Source organism: Dioscorea cayenensis, chromosome 2, assembly GCF_009730915.1.
Source record: "Dioscorea cayenensis subsp. rotundata cultivar TDr96_F1 chromosome 2, TDr96_F1_v2_PseudoChromosome.rev07_lg8_w22 25.fasta, whole genome shotgun sequence".
Taxonomy (NCBI): Eukaryota; Viridiplantae; Streptophyta; class Magnoliopsida; order Dioscoreales; family Dioscoreaceae; genus Dioscorea; species Dioscorea cayenensis.
Genome location: NC_052472.1, coordinates 12,323,813 through 12,346,056, shown reverse-complemented (window position 1 = coordinate 12,346,056; position 22,244 = coordinate 12,323,813). Strand labels below are relative to the sequence as shown.

General features: G+C 42.3%; 1 non-coding gene across 1 annotated transcript; it reads right to left on the bottom strand.

Annotated features, from left to right (window-relative positions):
• Positions 1–6,231: 6,231 nt before the first annotated feature.
• Positions 6,232–6,338, bottom strand: LOC120281043. Its single transcript, XR_005542483.1, has one exon. It is a non-coding gene; the product is annotated as a small nucleolar RNA R71 (small nucleolar RNA).
• Positions 6,339–22,244: the final 15,906 nt, after the last annotated feature.

Here is a 22,244-nt window from a genome sequence, read left to right as displayed (position 1 = left end):
GTGGGTATTTATCACACGCCTGTGTATTTGCGTTCAGTGACAGTGAGTGTTTTCTTGAGAGCACACAGGGGCCTGCACCTGCCCCTGTGAAGCTTTCTTGTGGAGGTACATGGTCGTGTGTAATTTCCACATGCCCGTGCGGATGTATAGAACTCCAAGATGCATGAGTTTTTTTAAAAGGATTATTGTTCCTCTTGATCCTAATATCCTCCGGTTGTCTGAGAGCACTTCTACATTGTTCCCTGACATCATATCACTAATTTGGAAGGATTTTACTTGGTTTTCTGGCCGTTTTCAAAGCTTTCCCATCTCAAGTCGACGGTAAGCCCTATCCTTGATTTCCTTCCCAAATTCATGATTTTCATCGATGAAACTAGTCAATAATGCTTCGTTTCTTCAATTAGAATGATTATTTATTTTTAGAATGAAGTAAAAGCGTTGTAATGGTGAATTTGTGGAGTTTACTCTACTATGACCGCAAAGAACTCGGGTAATTGAAGGTAGAATAAATCACACCAGAGTGGAAAGGGGACGCTCCGCTACCTCTTGACTCACCCTCTCAACCCTCTCCAATCTAGCTTTGTCTAACTCTCATGGTGTGTCACTCACTCACAAGGGTTACCAACAAGAACTCTCAACTCTAGTGTCAATCTAAGGGAGTATTCATTCAATCAATGCATTGAAGATTGGAACTCAATAAAAACATCAATTAATGAAAGCATAATAACAAGTTTCAATGAAACAAATACATCCTAGGGTTCACAATCTAAGTACCCACTAGGGGGTTTTGCTCTCCATGGACCTAATTACAATCACTAAAACTGAATGTAAAAGCAATAAATCCATAGAAAACACCCTTGATAGTCGTGACGATGGTCTTGTGGAGAGTCCTCCACTCATCCAAAGGTACCTTTGTCCTCCCTTGATACACCTCGCCGAATCGGTGCCGACGAAAGCTCTCCTACTAACTAATACCTCTCAATCCCTAGCCAATATCTCTCAAAACCCTAGCCGTAGCCCTTTCTCAAGTTGGGAAAAAGATGAAGAAAGGACCTCTCTCAAGTTGGGGAAAATATGGAGAAAGGAATGCTGAAATCTTGGCTGAAATCGGCTTTTAAAGGGCTAGAATCGGGAATCCACATACCCCTGTCGATATTCCACATGGGCTTGTGGAATTAACACATAGGCGTGTAGAATTTCCACACGCCCCTGTGGCTCCTCCGGCCAACTCCTTCGGCCAGCTGTGAATAGTATCTACTACAGTATTTTGCTACAATGTTGCTATAGTGCCCTGCTACACTACAGGTTGCGCAGTACTCGAGGATGATGGCACATCTTGATACCATACTGTAGCTATTAGAGCAAGATGCATCCTTGCCTTTCATCAGGAGACCGAGGACCCCTCTGACCCACCAGCCTCACCATCACCTCATCCACCAGCATCTTTCGACTATCCAGTGGCAGCAGCAGAGCTGACACCGGATGACACCGATGCTTGATACATTTTTCTTCTTTACTTATGTATTTTATTTTAGACTTGCACACTCAGAAAGGATCATCCTTATGAGTTTATCTTTTATTTTTGTCTCGTGTTGTATTCATTGCCTTATCTTTTATATACTCGAGTTGTTTTTGTTTTTATTGAGCTTCACTGAACCCACTTGTGTATGCGTGCAGATGGTCTTATCAGTATGGGGAATGAGGACTAGTCATGGACACGGCCAATGTGGTTGTATGTGCTTCACAACCCGTTGGACCTTTACTCCCAAGGATTTAGCTCCATCAAATGCAACACTAAGAGTCAGGAGAGTATTGTTTCAATTGCCACTCCCACATATATACTTGATTGATTTACTTTCTATTGTGCTTGCATGTGTACATTGAGGGTAATGTACATCTTAAGAGTGGGGGAAGTTCACATTGCACATGTCCGTTATATAAATTTTGATTGACATACATGTTCACTTAGCCAATGGCGGTTCACCTTAGGTTTAATGATTGTATTCTCAAGTTTAGGAGAATTTTAACATTGAACGTTTTCATGCTCTAGATTGTTCTTGAATTTCTAGGAATTTTTGCCCAATTGATACTTGTTGCACTACTCACTCATGAAACTCTTTTGGAAACTCAAGTTCGTTGTTTAAGTGACTAATTAGTTTTGTTTCTTGTGTCTTTTTTTTTTGCTAAAAAAAATTGGAAAAAGAAAAAAAAATAATAAATAGATTTATTGTTTAGTTGTGCATTTTTGGTGGAAAGAGCTACCACCTATGAAGTATAAAGCTACTCTCATAAGTCGGATACTAGTTATGCCCTAATGAGAGAAAGGGCTACCTCATGCAATGAGTGAAAGCTACCACCCCCGGTAGAAAGAGCTACCACCTCGAAAGTGTGAAAGCCACCTTTGCAACCGCTTGGGAAAGGGCTACCTTAGAGGATTTGTGAAGCTACTACCATCTTTTTATTTTGTTATATTTTGTAGATAAATAAGTCCCTTACACTTAGAACTTTGAGGAGTATACTATGGGTTGAATTGAGTGAGTTTACTTACACTTACACTATTTCGCGTTTGTTGTCCATTTTTATTCGAGTTTTTAGCAAGAGCATTGATTTTTCGTATTTAGTGTTGAAATTTCCATTACATTTAGAATGCTCTCCTTGCATGCTTTGGTGAACCTAAGGCCGAGTGATAAGTGCTTGTGCGATATGAATGCGAAGCGTTCATTCCTTATGTTGAGCATTACTTTTCTCAGGTTTTTACACTAATATGTGTGTTTTTATGTTACTTTCGTGCAGGTAGGGTTGTGAGGCCAAGTATGAAGAAAAGAAGCCAATGTGGATTACAATGCACCGATTTTGGAGGAAATCTTGCTAAGGTTCAAACGCGAAGACATAGGTCGATGTGAGATGCTAGAGTGTGTGCCAACCTCATCGTATTCGAGTTTGGCACATCCATTTGGAGGGGCACAAAGGCAGTCACACTCGAGCATTCCGACTTATGCACATAGAACAAGAGCTCTACCGACTTGCCTATCATTGAAGAAGCAAGTTATCCACGACGTGAACGTGTGCCCGTTTGAGTTACTCCGATGAAAGTATGGATTCGGGAAGCTATTCAGGCCGGATACTGTAGTAGAGCACTGTAGTAGCACTGTTTACAGCCGGCCGAGAAAATAGAAGTTCAGAGAATCTACACGGGCTTGTGGAAATTCCGCACGCCCGTGTGGAAATTCCGCACGGGCGCGTGAAGCATCCGCGCCCGTGTAGTCACCCGATTCTAGCACTATTTAAAGCTGAATCAGCCCCGATTTTAGTATTCTTTTGTCCATTGGTGAGCGATCCGCAAGTGCACGGAGTCGTCAAGTAATACCCCTCGTGCGAGCACGAGAGGGTCGTATTCCCTGGGCCCAAGAATCTACTCTTACTTTCTCTTTGCGTATTGTCTAGCCGAATGATTCGAAGGGTTTCTCTAATCTATTACTTGAAATAAAAGAACTACAAATGGAGTCTATGATAAGGTAGGGGTATAAAATCAGGGGAATGAAATGGTCACGGATGCGGATTACCTAGGGGTTACTAAAGTGCAAAGGATGCTAAGAATGTCATGCAATTGAAGGTTTGGACCTAGAGATTTCCTAAATTAGATCAACCCGATGGTCACGGCAATTAACCCCTAATCCGGTATAAGTATTGACACAGAATTTCTTCTGATCAAATCCTCATACGATTACATTAACAAGTGGGGAAATCCCTAATTAGGGCCGGAACACAACTTGGTCTAGCCTTAATGGTGGAGGGGTACAGAATACCCGATGGTCACGGGGTATTCGTACATGAATCCCTTCCAAACTTGGTGTGTCTAGTACAAGGGCGATGGTCACGCTACCAAGTACAACCTCACAGTTGGTTTACAGAGTTCTCATGCAAGCAACACATCAAATGCACCAAGAATGAATCACAAATACACAACAATTGCAATAGACAAAATTAAATCATCCAAATACACAAGTTCACCCCAAGGTTCACCGGCATCCGGTGACCTTGGGCTCTACTCGTCCATGCAAACAAATACAAGCAACAAGTCCATGAAAACAACTACAAATGGCATAAGAAAACTACCTCAAATAATAGAAGTAGGAAGACAAGCCAAGCTAGGTGGAAATGCTTCCAAGGACGCCGCGATGGGGGCGGCTTCGCTCGTCGTCTACAAACTCCCAAAGAAGAGATCGATGAAGATCTAGCCAAAACCGAGCTTCTCCCTTTGATTTCACTTCACCAAAACGTGTGATCTTGCCTCCTAAAGACTGGTGAAAATTGGCTCCAAGAACTCTCCCAAAAACTCTTCTTCTTGCCCTAGAAAAATCGGTTTCATTTATATCCCGTCAGTCCATGCGGGCATCCATGTGGGCGCATGGAGCCCGTGAAGCTCACAGCCAAATGCCCAGAAAACATGCCGTGCTACAGTACTCAACTACAGTATTTTACTACAGTGTTTATGCTACAGTGTTTTACTACAATACCGAGGGTTGTGAAATTTCAGCAAACCTCACGGGCACCCATAGTGGATTCATTATGGATTCATTGCTTTTACATTCTATTTCTTTGATTGTACTTAGCTCCATGGAGACCTAAACCTGTAGTGGGTACTTGGGTATTTGTGAACCCTAGGATGTATTCGTTTCTTTGAATCTCTTTATTATGCTTTCAATAAATTGATGTTGATTATGAGTTCCAACCTTGAATGCTTGTTTGTATGAACATTTCCCCTAGAGTGACACTAGGGTTGAGAGTTCTCGTTGATAACCTTGTGAGTGAGGAACACACCACGAGTGTTAGACACAGCTAGGTTGGAGAGGGTTGAGAGGGTGAGTCGTGAGGTACAGGAGCGTCCCCTTTCCCCTCCGACGTTATAGATTCTACCTCTGTTCCTCGAGTTCTTTGCGGTCATAATAGAGTGAATGGTCTAAGGGATGAACTTCCGCTGTGGCTTAGTTGCACGTGCAACGGAGTGAAGCGTTGAGGTGATCTTAGTATCTAGATCTTAATCGTGGTTAGGGACTTCCACCTTGACCAAAGGGTTAGGTCTATAATTAGGAAGAGATTTATCACTTGGAATCCCTAGAGCTCATTGCAACTCTATACGAGTGCGAGGTTGAGAGGTTATCTAATCTCTCCTCCGGGACATGTATAGAGTTAGGCATAGTTGACCTTAGATTTGGGACTATGTAATTAAGGATTTCCACGACTCACCATTGCATTGATTAGGAAGCATAATAGAGGGTTCTTGCACTTGAAACAATTATCCTAGGCGGAGCATTATCCGAGTACCCCATCTTTATCGATTGCCTTTCCCCCTTTCTTTACTTTTGCTCTCTTACTTGTTGTTTTTATTGTTGAGAATTGAATCATTGTCACACTTATCATCATTCATCTTACACATAGATAAGAATCGAATTAAGTATTTTTATTCCCTATTCCCTGTGGATTTGATGCCCGCTCACCCGGGATTATTACTCGATAAACCCGTGCACTTGCGGGATATACGCAAGGGGATCTTGTCCAGTTTTTGGCGCCGTTGTCGGGGAATAGGCATTTAGAGATACTTTGCACTTTGTTTTCTTAGCTATTTCACCATACATTCTATTTCATATCTTCTTATTCTATCATCATTCTGATTTCTTTTTCTTCCTTTTTTGGTTGCAGCTTCCGGTTATGACCCGAGGGAATCCCTCAATATTGATTGAAAGAGATCTTGAGCTTGAACGTACACTTAGAAGACAAGGGAAAGATCCTGTGCAAGAACAGTCTAATCCAGCTGATTCGGAAGTAGAAGAATCTGAAAACATGGCAGAACAAAATGAGCAACAACGAACATTATCCGATTATGCCAGACCTTCAATGTTGGGGACACAATCTAGTATTGTGCTTCCCCCGATTACAGCTCAAAACTTTGAGTTGAAGCCGGCATTCATCCACATGTTGCACCAATCCACACAATTCAATGGTTTGGCCGATGAGGATCCAAACAGTCACATAGAGAGCTTTCTCGAAGTGTGTGATATGTTGAAGATAAATGGGGTGACGGATGATACCATCAAATTGAGAGCCTTCCCATTTTCCCTAAAGGGGAGAGTGAAGCAGTGGCTACAATCGTTACCTAGAGCCTCAATTACCACGTGGGAGGAGATGGTGGAAGCTTTTCTAGCTCGTTATTTCCCTCCTCGAAAATCAGCAAAGCTTAGGAACGAGATCTCATCCTTTGTTCAGTTGGAATTGGAGTCTCTATTCGAGACATGGGAAAGGTTCAAGGAGCTCCTGAGGAAGTGCCCACAACACGGATTCCTGAATGGGATAATTGTTCAAACCTTTTACAATGGTTTGAACCCGAGTACAAGCCAACTCTTGGATGCGGCAGGAGGAGGTACCTTAGGTTACAAGACCCCTGATGAGGTCCGACAGTTGGTTGAAGAAATGGGGTTAAACAGCTACCAATGGAATGCTAGGGAGAAGAAAAAGGTGGCCGGTCTCCATGAAATAGATGCGGTAACTTCATTGGTGGCTCAAGTGGAGAATTTGAGTAAGAAGTTAGATCTTCTAACTTCAAATAGAGTGGCGGCCGTGACTAATTGCACCGGTTGTGGTGGAGGACATGCTCCCTCCGATTGCCCAATTTCTATTGGTGATGTTTCTTCAGTGGAGAATGTTGATTTTGTAGGTAACGGCATGAGACCTCAAGGAAACCCATATAGCAATACCTACAATGCGGGTTGGAAGAATCATCCCAATTTTTCATGGAGTAATCAGGGTCCACAAAAGGCCATGGGGCCACCGGGTTTCCAACAACAACAACAAGCCCCTCAGGTGAAAAACAGAGTCTCAGGTTTGGAAACCCGAATGACTGACCTAGAGAAGCACTTAGCTAGATTTGTGCAATCTGCAAATACTAGGTTTGAATCAGTTGAGGCTACACTTCGCAACCACACCGCCTCTTTGCATAACCTTGAAAATCAGGTGGGACAAATTGCAAAGTCTCTCTGAAAGGCCACATGGAAGCTTGCCGAGCAATACAGAGACCAATCCTAGAGAGCACATAAAGGCGATTACTTTGAGAAGTGGTAGTGAGGTTGAAGGTAGGCTTCCGAGTGAGAAGTCAAAAGAACACACACCCAAGGTTATAGAGGTAGAAGAGGGAACAAGCAAAGAGAAAGAGGTGGTACCCCCACATTTCAAGCCAAGAATCCCTTATCCTTCTAGATTGAAAAATGACCAAGGGGATGAACGGTACAAGAAGTTCCTGAGTTTGTTCAAGCAACTCCACATCAATATTCCTTTTGTTGAGGCATTGGCCCAAATACCTAAGTATGCGAAGTTCTTGAAAGACTTGTTGACTAACAAGAGGAAGTTGGAGGAAAGTGGTTCAGTGATTCTAGATGCTTCATGCTGGGCAGTGTTTGCAAAAGAACATGCCGAACAAGAAGAAAGACCAGGGAAGCTTCATCATTCCGTTTAATATTGGCAATCTAGATGAAGAAATGACATTGGCGGACTTAGGGGCGAGTATCAACGTCATGCCATACACCTTCTTTCAAAAGCTAGGCTTGGGCGAGCCTAGGCAACTCGAATGACTTTGCAACTAGCGGACCAAACAGTGCGACATCCCAGAGGCATCATTGAAGACGTGCTTGTCAAGGTAGACAAGTACATTTTTCCGGTTGACTTTGTAGTGCTAGATGTTGATGAGGATGTAGATGTACCCTTGATACTTGGGAGACTGTTCTTGCAGACTTCCAAATCATTGATTGATATGGATGGCGGAGAGCTCACATTGAGAGTTGGAGATGACAAGCTCATATACCGCCTTGCTAAGGCCATACGGCATTCTCTCGATTTCGATGATACTTTATATTTTCTAGACACTACTGATGAGATTGTTGATGAATACATGCAGGAGATGTTTAATCCAGATTTGTATAAAGGTTTGTTCGACCAAGAGGTGGGTAATGAAGAATTAATGATGCTTGGATCGACGGAAGAAGTACCATCTACCCCGCGGATCTTGAAGAAAGTGCTCCGGAAAATGAAGAGGGCTAGGAGACGCCACCGGAAACACTCCAAGGTTGTTAGAGACGTACGTGAACCGAAGAAGTTGGACGTATCATTGTTAGGTGGTCCAAAGCCCGTGATAAGTGTCTAAATGCATGTGTTTTCATATATATATCGTATTCACTTTGCATGTATTTTGTAAGGTTTGATGCCCTTTTGCACTTAATCGTATACTATTTGCTTTGTAGGGCATAAGGAAGCCATGGAGAAAAAGAAGATATCATTTGGGCGAAAAGAGAAGAAAACAGAATTTCATACTACCCCCATACTACCCGAGTATAGAAATTTGTATGCATCTATGCGAGGAATGATTCGGAGTGCCTGCCCAGATTTCCATACTACCGAGTATACGCGGCCGTATGGAGGCAGTATGCACCCCGTATGGACTGCAAATCTAGGATTTTTGAGTGCTATACGAACCCCATACGACCCGTATGACTCGGGGGGTATATATACTAACTTTTAGGGCAGAAAAAGGACCTTTTGTTAGACCTTTTTCTGGGCATACTTTGGGGAGATCACTTCGGAGATTTTGGGCGACCTTGGGAAGGAGAAGAAGGGCAAGGAAGCTAGAAGATCATTCAAGCCCAAGGTCCAAGACTCTCAAGGCAAGAAGGCAACATCATTCAAAGGGAGATTTACCACAATTTGAAGAAAGGAGACCCGCGGCTAGAGGAAGCATCATTTGGCACTCCTTTGGCGGGGAAAGCATCATTCGGCATATTCTTCACCTCCTCCTTCACCATTTCATATAGGGTGTGTCATTTATGCTTTTGTTTCATGTTTTGTTTGTTTGTATTGCTTGTTGTGGGATGATGACATACTAGACACCCAACGCCACCGGGTGCTGGTGAAACTTGGGGGGGTTTTATCATGTATATTGGATGATAACTTGTTAATTCCATATTTGGATAATTTTGAGATTTAATCCATTGTTTTCATGCTAAGTGCTACACTAAGGAGAAATCCGTAGCTCTTTTATGAGTGATGCATGTAGATGTGACTTTCTCGCATGTATTAGATCATGAATGGATTAGAAGGGGATACTTGTATCATCACACGCGAGAAATTGGGTGTTTGGTAGCCCTCCATGTAGGTTTAATCCGAAGAAGAGTAGGTTTATTCCTAAGTGAGATTTCCTCATACTTAATGCAATCGTAGGAATGTGGATTTGGAAGAAATTCCTATCTATGTTCGTATGGGATTAGGGTTCAATCGCCGAGAAATTGGGGTTGTTCTAATCTTGGAATCTCATGGTCCATTTTACCCTTGCATCTTTAGATCATCATCCATGTTGCATGATAACCCCTCACGGGGATCCTCATCCATAGGCCTTTGCATCTCATTGATTTTCTTGCTTGCTTATTGCTTGTTCTCTCTAATTTGGTCATAATCTCGTTTTAGGTTTAATTACATTTAGTAGATTAAAAATCCATGACTTGAGATCTTAGGCTAGATAATAGCTCGAGAAGGAGTAATAGGAGATCCTTAGCCCCGTGGAATACGATCCTCGTGTCTTCACATGAGGTATTACTTGGCGATCCCGTACACTTGCAGGGAAGCAATCAAGTTTTTGGCGTCGTTGCCGGGGATCTTAAGGAATTCTAGGAAACTTTTAGATTATTACTCTAGCCATTTATCTTTTCTGTTGTAAATATTTTTCTTTCTATGTTTCTTTTACCCCTTTTGTCCATATTTATTTATTTTCCTTCTTAATTGTTTGCTTTGTTAGCTTATTGATTTTAGTTTTACATGTTGACACAGGGCCATGGATTTTCAAGAACGATTGTTGGCCGCCAAAATTTTTGCACTTCCAGAAAAGATAAAAAAATTTCTTGCCATACAAGAAAGCCAAGGTTACAATCCAAATTGGGAAGGGCACCAAAGTTCTTTAACACATCATCATACTCAACAATGGTATTACCCTCACCAAGGATTGCTACAGGAACCCTCCTTTCAAAAACCGTGGCATTACCAACCTCCAGTCGACCGTAGTAACCAACTTAGTCGTTGGGGATTCAATACACAAGATGTTTTTGCAAGTTTCATGATGTATGCGGATGGCGAACTTGAAACTATGAATGCCAAAAATTTTAATGCCCAACAATCTCTTCAAAGTATGGAAAACAAGATGGGAGAGTATTCCAAAGAATCGGTCAAATTGCCACCATCTTTTGAAGCCCTATTTGAAAATACCACAAGAAATGTAGAGAAAATCAATGAGATTGTAGTGGAAGCTCATATTGAGGTGTTGGAGGTGGAAGAAGCAAATGATGTAGCATCAATACCTTTTGAGCAAATGGTAGAGGTTTCACCTCAACGTGAAATTGAAGAAGGAAAAGGGGAGGATTGCATCATGGCCATGAAAACATGCGAGGAAGTAGAAGAAACTCAATATCGACCACATGTGAAGATGCTACTTTCCTTAACATAGATTTTTCCATCCATCCATCAATTTTAGTCAAGTGCAAAAACAAAATTCCGGGAATTATATTTGAAGATGTGGGGAGGAAACCAATGTCATCCTTGGACCCACCAATGCCGGGCTTGGACAATTCCCAACCAAAAATTTTTTCCTTGGTGGCCCAAGCAAATGTTATGAGCACTTGAAGTTCATCACACAATGGTTGATAAAAAAATTGTGGATAGGATGTCAAAGCCACCAATTGTTCCACCTATGCAAAGCTTCACAAGTTCTCAACCAAACTTGTTCCCTTGGAAGCCCAAGCAACTCTTTTTGATGATCCAAGGAAACTTTCCAAGAGTCGAGGAAGAAAATGTGGGTAGGAGGTTGAGGCCGTCCAATGATCCACCCATGCCGAGCTTAAACAACTCTCGACAAAAGCTTTTTCCTTGGAGGCCCAAGCCACTTTGTGGTGGGGTAATAAATGGAATTCTTGTCGGGACCAAAGAAGAAATGGGGAGGAGGTTCAAACCATCTAAGGATCCGCCAAAGTTTCAATTGCACAATTACCGTCCCAAGCTCTTACCGTGGAGGCCAAAAGGTAACTCATTCTTGGCCTTCAATTTAATACCATCCCATAAGGTATGTTTCGTATTTCTTGGTGGTTCTTATGAAACTTCTAGTCAGGATGAACACACCATTTTCAAGCCTCCTTAGGTAAGAAAAAGGTACGTCAGGCTTGTGACGTTAAACAAGTGCTTCTTGAGAGGCAACCCAAGCATTCAGGGGTGTTTTCTTGCATTTTTCATACTTGAGGTCTTAGTTCATTTCAATTTTCGTATTTCTTAGACTTGCTTGTGCTTGAATAAGTTCATGCTCACTCACTTGGCACATTGTTCTCATCGATTTAATTGTGGTGTATTTGTGCAACTTCTTGAGAAACTCATGTTTAGGTGTCAATTCATGCTCTAAATTATTGTTTTATTCATTTCATTCATTTTTGGAGAAGTCTTCGAACTTGCTATTTCATTTTTACATCATTTAAAGAAGGATTTTGGGGTTTAGAGAGCAAATTATAGTCATGCGGCCATCCATAACCGGTATGGAGGCCGTCTGTGCCATTTGAGGCACCAAACAGAGCCTCGGCTCTGTCCTAGACGGCCCCCCATACGGCCCCCCATACTGGGCCATCTGTGACACCATCCAGAACACCCGAGAAGGCTTCTCAGGCCTTACAACCCCCATATGGGTCGTATGGGGGCCATATGGCTCGGTTCTAGCCCATTTAACCTTCCTCTCTCTTTTCTCTCTTCTCTTTCTTCCATTCTCTTCTTTTCTCTCTTTTTCCACCGATTTTTTCTCTTCTTTCTCACTCATTTCTTAGCCAAATCTCCTCATTTTTTCTCCTAAATATTCTCCTCATCCATTTAAGACATCGATCTAGTAGTTTTCCTCAAGTTTAACGCTAGTTTTCTCAAGATTTCATCGGTATGCTTTTTCAATGCCCTAGTTTTATCTTTTTCGCTTCTTGGGCATTCTTGGAGCTTTTGTGTGGAATTTATTTAAAATTTTGCTTGGTTTGTATGGTGTGATTGTTATGGATGAAGTCTCCCTTGAATTTATCTAAAAAGTTTTTCGATTTTCATGTTTTTGGGGAGGTTCTTTCGAAATAAACAGTACCATACGGCCCCCATACGGGCGTATGGACATGATACATCATATTTTTCATTGTTTCTTCATCCCATGCACTAAATTTTGAATTATATTGGATTCCTCTATGCTTGATTAGGTTTTTCATGTTTCTTAGGAATGTTGTGGATGAAGAAATTGACAATCAACCATGGAGTGATATTTGCACCACATGGGTGACCACATGGAACAAGTTGTCATGTTGTGATGAGAGACCTAATTCTAAGGACAAGGATAAGCATGGAGACTTTATTTTATTTTTTAGACTTTATTTTCTAGTTTTTGTGTTCTTTTTTTATTTTGTTTTAGTTTTTGCGTGATTACTCCCCATCTCTCATTTGTAAATTTTTGTGGAATGATGATGTCCCCTTTTTGCCCCGTAGGGCATTGAGGGAATTTGGTGAGCTTCCCTAGTTCTCAATGGAGGTCGAACGAGACATGTATTGCTCACCACACCTTTTGTCAAGTCATACCTCACGGCGAGCACAAGTTGAACCGGGGAGTTTGTTTTCACCCTCCTTTATTATTTGCATTGCTTCATCTTGCATGCATATCATGATTAGTGTACATTTAGGGCAATGTACAACACTAAGTGTGGGGATGGGTGTATTTCATGCATTAGGATCATTTGCTACATGCTAGTGTTACCTATGACGGCTTTGTTCATTCTTGAAAGATTCTTTTAGCTTGGACTAATGATTGATGTGAGTTACTTGTTTCTATGCTTTATTGAATCCTGTTTTACCCCTAGTATTGTCATGTGCACTGAATTTTTTTGTCGATGCCCTGGGAATAGCCAGTGTGACTACTCTCTAACTCTCTTGTATGCGTAACACACTACTTTGAGTACTTGGCCTTAGAACACTAAGTTCTTTCCTTCAATGGACTCTTAAGAACTTCTAAGTCTTGTTGAGCTAATCCTAGTTTTGTGGCATGTAGTGTACTTTGAAGATGTGATCTAGGGTGAATGTAAAAAAAAAATGAGTCTATGTCAGTATTCCTCTGCTATTGAAGCATGAATGCGTCTATGTGGACTGTAATCGAGTTGTTGGGTGGCTTTTGTGCCTAACCAGCATGTGCATCCTCTAGAAAGATTTCAAAATGATTTTCTTGCAGTCTACGTTAGTCGGGCTCGAAAAAAAGAAATGAATTATGAAATGAAAATAAAACCTAGTGATCTTTTTGAGTACCTACCAAAGGTTTTGAGTAGAAAGTGGACTTAGTTTCAAGGTATTGAATTAGAAGGATCTTATCTGGCCATTGAAGTAGCACTTAGTAGTTTAAGACATAGTGTTCTTTGTATGTGGAGTGATTAGCATCTAGAGCTATACTGATTGAGGTCCTTAGGCTAGACCAGATCAGGGCAAATGAGATATAAGATTCACTTACATGACACAGACATATAAGGGGTGAGACAGGATATTTTTATTATGCTTATTGACTATGACTCAACATCTATGTATCATTGTCCATTGCTTTTGGAATCTTATATTTGCTGGATGACAGAGGTAATGCATTTAGCCACTTTTCAGTCTCTTTGTTTTTCATGAGTTGTTTGCTTAGGGATAAGCAACGCTTAAGTGTGGGGATATTTGATAAGTGTCTAAATGCAGGTGTTTTCATATATATATCGTATTCACTTTGCATGTATTTTGTGAGGTTTGTTGCCTGTTTTGTGCTTAATTGTATACTATTTGCTTTGTAGGGCATAAGGAAGCCATGGAGAACAAGAAGATATCATTTGGGTGAAAAGAAAAGAAAACAAGAATTTCATACTACCCCCATACTACCTAGTATGGGGGCCGTATGCACTGTAGCAGCGGAATGATTCGGAGTGTCTGCCCAGATTTCCATACTACCCATTATACGGGGCCATATGGAGGCCGTATGCACCCTGTATGGAACATGAATCTAGGGTTTTTGAGTGCTATACGACCCCCATACGACCCCCATATGACCCCCATACGACCCGTATGACTCGGGGGGTATATATACTAAATTTTAGGGCAGAAAAAGGACCTTTTGTTAGACCTTTTTCTGGGCATACTTTGGGGAGATCACTTGGGAGATTTTGGGCTACCTTGGGGAGGAGAAGAAGGGCAAGGAAGCTAGAAGATCATTCAAGCTCAAGGTCCAAGACTCTCAAGGCAACAAGGCAACATCATTTAAGGGGAAATTTACCATAATTTGAAGGAAGGAGACCCACGGCTAGAGGAAGTGTCATTTGGCACTACTTTGGTCGGGAAAGCATCATTTGGCACATTCTTCACCTCCTCCTTCACCATTTCATCTAGGGAGTGTCATTTATGCTTTTGTTTCATGTTTTGTTTGTTTGTATTGCTTATTGTGGGATGATGACACACTAGATCCCCACGGGCACCGGGTGTTGGTGAACCTTAGGGGGTTTTATCATGTATGTTGGATGATAACTTGTTAATTCCATATTTCGGTAATTTTGAGATTTAATCCATTGTTTTCATGCTAAGTGCTACACTAAGGAGAAATCCGTAGCTCTTTTATGAGTAATGCATGTAGATGTGACTTGCTCACATGTATTAGATCATGAATGGATTAGAAGGGGATACTTGTATCATCACACCGAGAAATTGGGTGTTTGGTAGCCCTCCATGTAGGTTTAATCCGAAGAAGAGTAGGTTTATTCCTAAGTGAGATTTCCTCGTTTTTAATGCAATCGTAGGAATGTGGATTTGGAAGAAATTCCTATCTATGTTCGTATGGGATTAGAGTTCAATCGCCGAGAAATTGGGGTTGTTCTAATCTTGGAATCGCATGGTCTATTTAACCCTTGCATCTTTAGATCATCGTCCATGTTGCATGATAACCCCTCAATGGGATTCTCATCCATAGGCCTTTGCATCTCATTGATTTTCTTGCTTTCTTATTGCTTGTTCTCTCTAATTTGGTCATAATCTCGTTTTAGCATTAATTACATTTAGTAGAGTAAAAATCCATCACTTGAGATCTTAGGCTAGATAATAGGTCGAGAAGGAGTAATAGGAGATCCTTAGCCCCGTGGAATACGATCCTCGTGTCTTCACGCGAGGTATTACTTGGCGATCCCGTACACTTGTGGGGAAGCAATCAACCCGATAATACACCCTCTACTCTCAAGAGACTTTGCACATCATTCTTTCAAGTCATGCGTAAGAGGGTAACTGTCATTCATGAACCCCCGTGAGGTAAGACAAGGTACGTCAAGCTTAGTGACGTAAAACAAGCGCTTCTTGGGAGGCAACCCAAATGTTTACTATTTTCTTATTTTAGTTAGGTTGTTTGCATGAATAAATTATTAAGTGTTGGTGTCTTGATTTTTATGATGCTTGTGCTGCGATTTTATTGTGGGTTTTAAAGTCATTGTGTGTTTTCATGGGGAATTGGCGAAGTTTGGTCGTTTGAGCTCTATTTCATGTTCTTCACTAGTAAAAATTGCATAATAGAGCAGGCTCTGAGTGTGGAAACATGTTCAGAAATCTTCTACAGAGCCTGCAGATTTTTCTAAGGCATCCGGTGAAGACACACGGGTGTGTGAAATTTCCGCACGCCCGTGGATTTGTATTACGAGCTCATCCAGAGAAGGCATAGGGGCGTGCGGTTTCCACTGTGAACGACCATGCGATTGTCACACGCCCATGGGTAATTTCCGCACAGGCGTGTGAATTCCTGCAGAGTTGAGTGGAGTATCCCGAGAGCACACAGTGGCATGGACTCGCCCCTGTGGGCGACCTTGTGAACCACGCACGGGCATGGGTAATTTCCGCACGCCCGTGCGAAACTTTGCAGAGGAGTTCTCTGCATCCCGAGAAAACATAGGGGCGTGTGGCTGCCCCTATGAGTTAGGCATGTGAATGTCCATGCCAGTGCGGAATTTCCGCACGGGCGTGTAAAACACTTGGTATTTTTCTAGGATGTCCAGAGAAGCCACAAGGGTATGCGGCTGCTCCTGTGGGTCGGGCGCACGGCCATGGGTATTTTCCGCACGTCCGTGGGAGATCATTCAGAGTTAGTGAGAGTTTTTCCCGAGAGCGCCCAGGGGCGTGCACCTGCCCTTTTGAAGCTTTCCTGTGGGGTGCACGGGTGTGGGTAATTTCCACACGCCCGTGTGGATGCACAGAATTCCAAGAGACGCGATTTTTCTTTAAAAACCTTTTGAATTGTCTCATCCCTCATCTCCAATCGCCTAAAAACCACCTCTGATCATCTTCTCGACCGATCATCGTTGTTTTGGAGGATTTTTCGTCGCATATCGTGCCGATTCTCAGAATTTTTGAATTTATTTCATCGGTAACCTTTTTATCTCTTTCCTTCGCCAATTATTGTTTTTCATACACTAAATATCTTTATTGTGAATTTTCATTTTTACAATGCATGGTGTATGTTTAGAAAGCATCTGGACGCCTCTCTAAGTTGAATTTTTTGAGAGTTGTTGTGCACCCGTGTGGGACTTTCACGCCCCGCAGATCCACACGGGCGTGGGCAATTTCCACAAGCCCGTGTGGAATTCTGCAGTATACTGCTGCTGAGCTGCTTTGATCGTTTTCTTCTTTTGTACGACAGATATGGCACCTCACGTGAAGAAGAACGATGTAAAGCATCTCAGAGTCATCCCACCCGAGCCACTACACTTGGATTTCTCAAATCTCGAGCATCAGACTCGATTTGAGAGACGTTCAGCACTTGGTTTTGGTCAGACTTGTTTCGCAGATTTGCAAGTACTGAGAGATATTCAGCGGGATGACGAGCTAGCTAATGAAATTGATGAGATGCTAGCAGTAGGAAGTTGGAGGAGGCTATTGACGATCAGTGAGCCAGCTTACCGCACATTGACGCTCAAGGTTTTAGCGTCTTTTGAGTTTCGGTTGATGCATGGGAGATTTGACACTACGGATGCTATACAGTTTCGGACATTCGGACATCCATTTTCCATGAGTGTCACTGAGTTTTCGATTCAGATGGGCCTGTACGATATTGCTTATACAGGTATAATGGAGTATGGACAATTACCGACGGATTTTCCAGTATCAGTGACTCCCTATCATGCGTATAGGATTCTGTGTGGACATGGGGAGTATGAACCGGTGTTGTCGAATGCCACTAGCCTATCCCAGTCGAGCTACAGGTATTTACACGCAGTTATCAGCAGGTCGGTGTCGGTCGGTCGATAACAAATCGCTGCTGACCAAGCGGGGATCTTCTCTTTTTATACTCCATGGCCCGCAATGTGTTGATTCACTTGGGGTGCATATTAGCAGATATTCTGAGGTACCAGGGTCAGTCTGTGAGAGTTGGTTTATTATTTGCTAGCCCTTACATTACCAGGCTCATTTTGGGAATGGGTTTGGGGGATGCTTTACGTGGTGCTGAGAGAATAGTTGCGCCTACCCCTCTTGCGTTTGATACAATCAGGATGATGGGGTTAGTATGGAGATGTAGGCCAGGGGTCTATATTCTTATTACAGCTACCTCAGAGACAGCCAGTAGTGAAGGAGTTACTGCAGAGGGTTCCCTGCGATTCGGACCTCCGCAGACACGGGGTCCCTCGAGCTTATGACCGTATTGAGAGGCTTGAGAGCGTTGTGAGAGAGATTCAGATCGAGATGGCGGAGCTCCGTGCTACTCTGATCGGCTCGATGCTACGAGATCTTATGGCCCGGTTTGACTTTCTACGAGATCTATTGAGATCCAGACCCTCAGTTCTTCCGGCACCCTCATCCCCTACCCCGCCACCAGTGGACCCACCATGTGCATCTTCACCAGCAGCACCAACAGCAACACCTGAGCCCGACGGTGACACCGACATTTGATTTTTAGTTCTTTTTCTTTTATGCATTTTATTTTAGACTTGTTCACTCAGAAAGGGTTCTCCTTCTGAGTTTATTTTCATTTTCCATCTCCAGTTGTATTCATTGTCTATCTTTTATATATACTCGAGATACTTTGTTTTTATTGAGCTTCACTGAACCCCCTCGTGTATGCGTGCAGATGGTCTTGTCTTCTTGGGAATTGAGACTTAGTCATGGGCACGACCAAAGTGCTTAGGCACTTAGCCGTGTAAGCTTCACAACCCGTCGGAACATTACCCCCATGGAATTAGCTTCATCAAATGCAACACTAGGAGTCAGGGGAGTATTATTTTGATTGCTTCTCCTACATTTGCTTTTGAACGATATATATTATGAGTGAGCTTGCATGTGTACATTGGGGACAATATACAACTTAAGTGTGGGGGGAGTTTAATAGTGCACACATTCTTTTCTATTGTTCTTGATTGATATATGCTCACATAGCCAATGGCGGTTCACCTTAGTTGCAAGGATTATATTCTTGAGTTTAAGAGAATTTCTAACATTGAATGTTTTTCATGCTCTAGTTCTTGCTTGAATTTCTAGGAATTTTTGCCCGATTTACACTTAGTGCACTACTCACTCTTTATACTCTTTTGGAAACTTAAGTTTGATGTTAAAGGGACTAGTTATAGTTGTTTCTTCTGTTAAATTTTGAAAAAAAAAAGTTTTATTGTTTATTTGTGCTTGTTGGGTGGAAAGAGCTACCACCTATGACGTATGAAGCTACTCTCATAAGTCGGATACTAGCTATGCCCTAATGAGAGAATGAGCTATCTCATAGGATGAGTGAAAGCTACCACTCCGGTAGAAAGAGCTACCACCTCGAAAGTGTTAAAGCCACCTTAGCGGCCGCTTTGGAAAGGGCTACCTTAGAGGATGTGTGAAGCTACTAACATCTTTGAAATTGTTGTCACTTTTGTAGATAAATAAGTCCCTTGTACTTAGAACTTTGAGGAGTGTACCTTGGGTTGTTTTGAGTGAGTTCACACACATACACGATTTCGGGTTTGTTGTCAATTTTTATTCAAGTTTTTTATTAGCTAGAGCATTGATTTCTATATTTAGTGTTGAAATTTCCCTCACTTGTAGAATGCTCTCTTTGTATATTTTGGTGAACCTAAGGCCAAGAACTTTCAATATTTTCTTCATTGATGCACATAACGTTTTAAATTTTTGCTTGAGGACAAGCAAAATCTTAAGTGTGGGGGAGTTTGATAAGTGCTTGTCCGATATTATTACGAAGCATTCATTCCTTATGTTGAGCATTACTTTTCTCTGGTTTTTATACTAATATGTGTGTTTTTATGTTACTTTCGTGCAGGTAGGGTTGTGAGGCCAAGTATGAAGGAAAGAAGCCAATCTGGATTATAATGCACCAATTTTGGAGGAAATCTTGCTAAGGTTCAAACGCGAAGACATAGGTCGATGTGAGATGCTAGAGTGTGTGCCAACCTCCTCGTATTTGAGTTTGGCACATCCATTTGGAGGGGCACAAAGGCAGTCACACTCGAGCATTCCAACTTATGCACATAGAACAAGAGCTCCACCGACTTCCCTATCATTGAGGAAGCAAGTTATCCACGACGTGAACGTGTGCCCGTTTGAGTTACTCCGATGAAAGTAGGGATTCGGGAAGCTATTCAGGCCGGATATTGTAGCAGAGCACTGTAGTAATAAGGTAGCAAGTACTGTAGCAGCAATGTTCACAGCCGCCCGAGAAAACAGAAGATCAGAGAATCCACACAGGCGTGTGGAAATTCCGCACGCCCGTGTGGACATTCCGCATGGGCGCGTGAAGCATCCACGCCCGTGTAGTCACCCGATGCTAGCCCTATTTAAAGCCGAATCAGCCCCGATTTTAGTATTCTTTTCTCCATCTTTTCCCCAACTTGAAAGAGGGCTTCGGCTAGGGTTTTGAGGGGTATTGGCCAAGGTTTTAGAAAGGTTCTATGGCTCCGACATCGTCATTTCTGAGGAAGAAGGTTGGTAGGGGAGCTTCCATCGAGGCATATCCTATACCGGACGAGGGAATCCTTGGACGACGAGTAGAGGACTTTCCATAAGACCATCGACATGACTATCGAGGGGGTTTCTTTATGGATTCATTGCTTTTACATTCTATATCTTTGATTGTACTTAGCTCCATGGAGAGCTAAACCCCTAGTGGGTACTTGGGTATTTGTGAACCATAGGATGTATTCATTTCTTGGAATCTCTTTATTATGCTTTCAATAAATTGATGTTGATTGTGAGTTCCAACCTTGAATGCTTGTTTGTATGAACATTTCCGCTAGAGTGACACTATAGTTGAGAGTTCTCGTTGGTAAACTTGTAAGTGAGTGACACAACACAAGCGTTAGACACAGCTAGGTTGGAGAGTGTTGAGAGGGTGAGTCGAGAGATACAGGAGCGTCCGCTTTCCCCTCCGACGTGATAAATTCTACCTCTGATAATTACTTGTGCGACATGAATGCGAAGCGTTCATTCCTTATGTTGAGCATTACTTTTCTCAGGTTTTTACATTAATATGTGTGTTTTTATGTTACTTTTATGCAGGTAGGGTTGTGAGGCCAAGTATGAAAGAAATAGGCCAATGTGGATCATAATGCACCTATTTTGGAGGAGATCTTGCTAAGGTTCAAACGCGAAGACATAGGTCAGGTGTGAGATGCTAGAGTGTGTGCCAACCTCCTCGTATTCGAGTGAGCACATTCATTTGGAGCGGCACAAAGGCAGTCACACTCGAATATTCTGATTTATGCATATAAGAACAAGAGATCCACCAATGTGCACATCATTGAAGAGGCAAGTGATTCACGACGTAAACAAGTGCCCGTTTGCGTTACCCCAATGAAAGTATGGAATTCTACCTCTGTTCCTTGAGTTCTTTGCGGCCATAATAGAGTGAGTGGTCTAAGGGATGAACCTCCGCTGGTTCCTAGTTGCGCGTGCAATGGAGTGAAGCGTTGAGAGGATCTTAGTATCTAGGGCTTAATTGTGGCTAGGGACCTTCCGCCTGGACCAAAGGGTTAGGTCTATATTTAGGAATAGATTTATCACTTGGAATCCCTAGAGTTCATTGCAACTCTATGCGAGTGCGAGGTGTTGAGATTGTTCAATTTCTCCTCCGGGACATGTATAGAGTTAGGCATAGTTGACCTTAGATTTGGGACTATGTATGTAAGGATTTCCACGACTCACCATTGCATTGATTAGGAAGCATAATAGAGAGTTCTTGCACTTGAAGCGATTATCCTAGGTGAAGCATTATCCGAGTACCCCATCTTTATCGATTGCCTTAGCCTCTTCTTACTTTTGCTATTTCACTTGTTGATTTTATTGTTGAGAATTAAATCAATTTCACACCTATCACAATTGATCTTCCACATAGCTAAGAATCAAATTAAGTATTTTCACTCCCTACTCCCTGTGGATTCGACCCCGCTCACCCGGGATTATTACTTCGACAAGCCCGTGCACTTGCAGGATATAAGCAAGGGGAACTTGTCAAGTTATTGACGCCGTTGCCGGGGAATAGGTGTTTAGAGATACTTTGCACTTTGTTTTCTTAGCTATTTACCCTTCATTCTATTTCATATCTTCTTATTCTATCATCATTATGATTTTCTTTTTCTTTACTTTTGGTGCAGCTCCGAGTTATGACCCGAGGGAATCCATAAATATTGATTGAAGGAGACCTTGAGCTTGAGCGTACACTTCGAAGGAAAGGGAAAGAACTCATGACAAGAACGACCCTAATCCAGATCGATTTGGAAGTAGAAGGATCCGACAACATGGCGAGAACAAAATGAGCAACAACGGACACTATCCGATTTTTGCTGGACCTTCGATGTTGGGGACACAATCGAGTATTGTGCGTCCCCCACCATTACCTCGAATTTCGAGCTAAAGCCGGCATTCATCCATATGCTGAAGTAGTCCACACAATTCAACGGTTTGGCCAATGAGGATCCAAACAGTCACATAGAGAGCTTCCTCGAGGTGTGTGACATCGTTTGAAGATAAATGGTGTGATGGATGATACCATCAAATTGAGAGCCTTCCCATTTTCCTTAAAGGGGAAAACAAAGCAGTGGCTACACTCATTACCTAGGGCATCAATCACTACATGGGAGGAGATGGTAGAAGCTTTTCTAGCCCGTTATTTTCCTCCCGGAAAATTAGCA